Raw genomic sequence first — 5259 nt, 5'->3', positions numbered from 1 at the left:
GCACCAGCTACCGGCACTGTAAAAATGAAGTGCTAGTTCAGCACTTACAGATCGTGACTGCTCTACGAGTGCTGATTTTCTAGTTCAAATTTCAACTAGAAAATCAGCACTCGTAGTGTAGTCACTATTCGAGCACTGTAAGTGCTAAATTAGCACTTCGTTGTTTACAGTGTAGTGTCGTATACCTGGAAAACTTGGTCAGGAGGTGCAAAATGTTCTAACAAGCAAAAAGTGAGGTTATCAAGACTTACGGTGGGTTTTTTTTTCAGTGTTAAAATCCTGGCGGGGGGGTAGGGGGTGCTCAATTTGTCTTCTCACTGGCACTGCTGCCCTGTACACTATATAGGGGCCATAACTCCACGAAGTTATCTTTACAGTCAATTTCGTTTACAAAGAAATAAGGAAAGAAAGACTTTCCCATTTTTGTTAGACTTCCATGAACATTAAATAGATAAATGAATGAATATATAAGAGAGAGAGAGGGGGGCGGGCGCAGTTCGAGGTAAAGTGACCTTTTTTGTTACAATTTTTAATCGAGAAGCGGTCCCCTCTCTCTCTCCCCGTGAATGTCGTTTTCTGATCGATTCGGTACGGTTCACGGAGGTGCCGTGCTATTGGTAACCTGGTGTGCACTAGCTTGTTCAAAAAACAAACAAAAAACATACAAGACAGTCTTTCATATATCTTTAAAACATCAACTGTCCGGTCGATTATCGATATCACCTTGACCAATATCTCTTACTATGGGTATCGTTATTCATCGCTCGTAATTAGCGTTAGCCAGTTTGCACGCGATATTTTCCAAGCAATAAAGCAGTCGTCTTTATCAGTGTTCATTACACGGAGGCCTATCCATCGCTAGTTACATAAACATTCCATGACACAATAACATTCACTTCTTATTAATTTCAGGAAGAAATTGATATATGTATAAATGCTTTCGCATAGCTTATATAATAGTAGTAGTCTAGTAATGTAGATAATTAAATTGATACATTGATACATTTTTTGCTATAGTTCATTACACGTAGGCCAACCCATCGCTAGTTAAATAAACGTTCCGTGACATAGTAACATTTTAGTTCATATTACTATTAATTCAAGGAAGAAATTGATATTCGTATAAGAATGCTTCCGCATAGCGTGTATACTAATGCAGATCACATATCAATATTTGACACTGCATTACTTTTAACACCAACAATAATTAAATTGATACATGGCGGGGTTTTTGTCAAATTCTATCGTTCTTCATCGAAAGAAATAACCATACATTAAGCGGTAAAAGACTAAACATAAAATATTGAACCCGATGGTGACATGATGATTGATTGATGTTTTGTGACGTAGTGATGAATTAATAATGGTGTTTTGTGACGTAATAATGAATTGTTAATGATGTATTACCGATGATGATAGATGACAATGATCGACAGAGCGCGGGAAAGCACAGATGGCATTAAGCCAACATCGATATAGGCCGTCATCATCATAACACTCAGTTTTTGTTTCAATTCTCACGTATGCCAACACACTAAAGTAAGCAAACACAAAATGCTAGCCATCACATCACGTCTCTAGCATAAATGGTTTTTTTTTATCTTGTTTTTTTTTATCTGTCAAAATTAAAAGTGTGATTAAGTAAAATAAAAAAAGAAAGGGGGCATTCCAAACACGTAAGTGCTTAACAACACACATGTTATGAAAGTTTGAAACACTAATCATACTAATGGGGATTAGGAAAATGGGTAAGTTTGATAACAGGTATCCGGTTTCATTAAGCGTAGCTTTCCTGTAAGAATGAAAGTTTCCGAAACCTATGTTGTCATTTTATTGTTAAAATTGAAAGTATTTCACTTTTTTTAATTTTTGTTCTTTCCTCTGGGTCTTGAGTGAACACGGGTAGGGTTTCCGAGACCATACCGAAAGTGTTTTTTTTTTCAATTTGACTTGACAAGATAATCAATATACAAAGGGAGCTGCGGCGTATTAGTTGTGGTCTTAAAGCCAGCATTGCCCCCAAAAGCTATACAACCCCCCCCCCAAAAAAAAGGATAAAATGGAGAAATTAAAAGGTGAAGTGTGATATTATTTCTTCCAAATCAATATCGGCAAAAATCTAGCATAAAATCAGCTTTTCGTAATAAAAGTGTCATCAATTTTGCTCGTTCGCCTAGTTCTCTCACGACATTTTCTAAATTTTGGCCAAAACACCATGTTTGGGGCCGAAATCTTGTTGGCTCATTATACCATCGAGGGGGGGGGGGGCAAATACTGTCTAAAAACAACATCTATGTCATCGGTGTTGACTCACAGAGGACTACGCCATATATAATCAAAAATTGTGTTTTGTTCCTGTTATGATCTTTATTAATCACCATTGAAATAGTAGGTTCTTGTTTCTAACTTCCCAAAAGCTTGTCTTCAGAAACTGAATTGACTTCCATTATAAGCATAGAACTCCACCACTCAGAAAAGTCCTATATTACGAGTGATTATTCTCGGAAGTCAACAGTTCTTGACTTGTAGACATTATTTCATCTGTGTGATAATCAATATAATGTTCCATCTAATGTGTAAAAGCTATATTGGGGAAAAGGGGCTGTTATAACCTACTTATCAAACGGGAAACGTATCAATTACACGCAAGTTTATAATCACATCGAAAGTTTTCACTATACAGAGACAATATCCGCAGCGTGCATTGAAGGATCTCTGATATCTCCTTGGTTATATTGGCAAATTCCCCCCAGAGTATTTTTCTTTACTTCATGTCCAATCTTCGTGATTTTATGCATGATGCCCCCCCCCTTCCCACAAGCAAGTCTCTACAATTAGGTTCAGCCCCGTAGTGAGGGCCCCCCATAGTGAGGAGGGGGGGGGGGGTAATTTCTTTGCTGTGTATTCCCGTTTACTAATTCTGCAGTACAGGGAAAGAAAACTCTATTCCCTGAATACCAGTCCATATCTGTGTATGTTGTAGGTTATTAGTGTATATCGGTCAAGGGTAAATCTAAGAACCACTAACGTACATGGTGGGAGGATTTGGGGCCATGGACCACCCCCTCCCCCCAAAAAAAGTAAGAGAGAGAAAAACAACCAAGGGGGAAAAGGGAGAAAAGGAATGAAAGGAAAAGGTATGACATTATTTTCTGAATAATATGTTTTTGTCAAAATCTATCACAAGTTAGATTTTTCGTTTAAAAATGTTGAAAGCTTTAAAAAAAATCTCCTTACCCCATTTCTGGCCCCCTAAAGGTTTTGAGGTCTTTATATGCTGCTGCCGGGAACATTCGCACACACGAATCATGATGATGATTATTTTCATGCATTAAAACTTTACCATAAGTCCCGGTCATGTTAACTGGAACAATTATTGTCATTTCGCCCATTATACATCACGGTCTGCATTTTGGAACCGAGGGGAATTTCTCATTAACAAGCGCTCCCTTTCGAAACTTTAAACCCGTTGTATAATCCCCTTGAAAGGGAATAAGAAATTTGAAACTGTATTTAGAATGGAAATGTAAGTCTCCCTATCTTTAGCAGTGTCTTTCATTCATCGAGGTTATAAATAAACGATAACTCGTTAATTACAAATAGAGAGTGACTTTTGTCGAAGACTATGTATCTTTTCATATTTTTGGAAGTATTAGCGGCATAGGATGTAATTAATATGTTTTAAGATAACAAGTCAACGATCAGTAGATATAATGAAAATATGAAAGTTTGCATTAAACTAGATATAGTGCTTCCACATTTCAATCACTGAAGCCTTTAGTAGCTCAAATATTGGCCTATACGCCTAAACAATGATTATTTATGATATCGAAGATGTCGTTAGTTTTTTTTTTTTTACCCCGTTTACCATTCTTTCTGTTGTCGCTTAACTTTTTTCTTCTTCTTTTTCTTCTTATTCTTCTTCTTACCCCTCTTCATCCTTTTCAACTTGTTCTACATTATTTTTTTATTCTCCTTCTTCTGCTCCTCCTCCATTTTTCTTCTTCTTTGTTCGAAATATCCCTTCCTTTTTTTCTCTTGCGATTTCTATAGTGTTAGTAGTCGTGGCAGAATAAGTAGTACTGTACTATTTTTTAACCCGTTAACCGTTCTTTTTGCTGTCGCTTAACTTCTTCTTCTTCTGCTTCTGCTTCTTTTTCATCATCTTCTTCCTCTCCTCCTCCTTCTCCTTCTTCTTCTTTTTCTTCTTCTTTATCATTATTATTATCATTATTATTATCAATTCTTTTGTTACTTATTTTGTTACTCCTATATAATAACCCTAACCCATCTCATTCATTACAAAATGCACGAAGAGAGAAGAGACATGACGTCATAATAGAGAAGACATAATGGTATCCAGAGATGTGATTTCAAAGTAAACAGAGTAATAAAACTCTTCTGATATAAAGACCAATCGTGACAAACCAACGGACTGCACTCAATACAGGATGTATGGCCTATTAAAAAATAACTTTAGATCATTATTTTATAATATTCACCGCTGTATATCTTTTAAACACATTTCTTTTAACTTTTTCCCTTTTTTGCTTTAAAAAAATACTTTATCAAGTCTGACCCTCCATAATAGGTCCATGATAAGAACATATAGAGCTATCTCCATGATAAGAATTAAGAATCTATGACGCTTGGCATTTGAATGTCTGTAATTGCTGTAGATATAAGTATGAGTTGATAACGTTATGTTTAGGAATTCAATTAGATCATCACATATTTAAATAAAGAGTTGCCAAAGCTGTTGTACATGCATGATTTAACACAGCAGTATATCACACATTTACTACATAAGCTACCCCAGTAACCCCAAAGACGGTTTGTTCTCCACGATGCTCAATATTGAGAGGAATTAAATAAATGAAATACTGTTCAACGTATGATTAACATGATTAATGCTCAGTAATCGAATGCCACCAATAGATTCAGAGTGTCATAATTATGATATTCCTTTGTGACATATTGTCTTGTTTTCCAAACAATTTTTAAAGGGGTTCTCCGGGCTGAAAATATTTCTATCTAAATGAATGGAGTAAAATACACAGAGCAAAATGCTGAAAATGTTATCAAAATCGGGTAACAAATAACGAAGTTATTGATTTTTTGGGGTTTAGCAATATTTTGTGAAAATAGTTATATGCACATCATCATGAATAATCATTAGGTGTGCTGATGATGTCACATCCCCATTTTTATTTCCTTATGTCATTACATGAAATCATAATTGTTTCATTTGTTTTCATT

The sequence above is a fragment of the Lytechinus variegatus genome, chromosome 9 (genome assembly GCF_018143015.1).
Source record: "Lytechinus variegatus isolate NC3 chromosome 9, Lvar_3.0, whole genome shotgun sequence".
Taxonomy (NCBI): Eukaryota; Metazoa; Echinodermata; class Echinoidea; order Temnopleuroida; family Toxopneustidae; genus Lytechinus; species Lytechinus variegatus.
The sequence above is the reverse complement of the archived record's forward strand: the minus strand, read 5'-3'. Positions refer to the sequence as shown.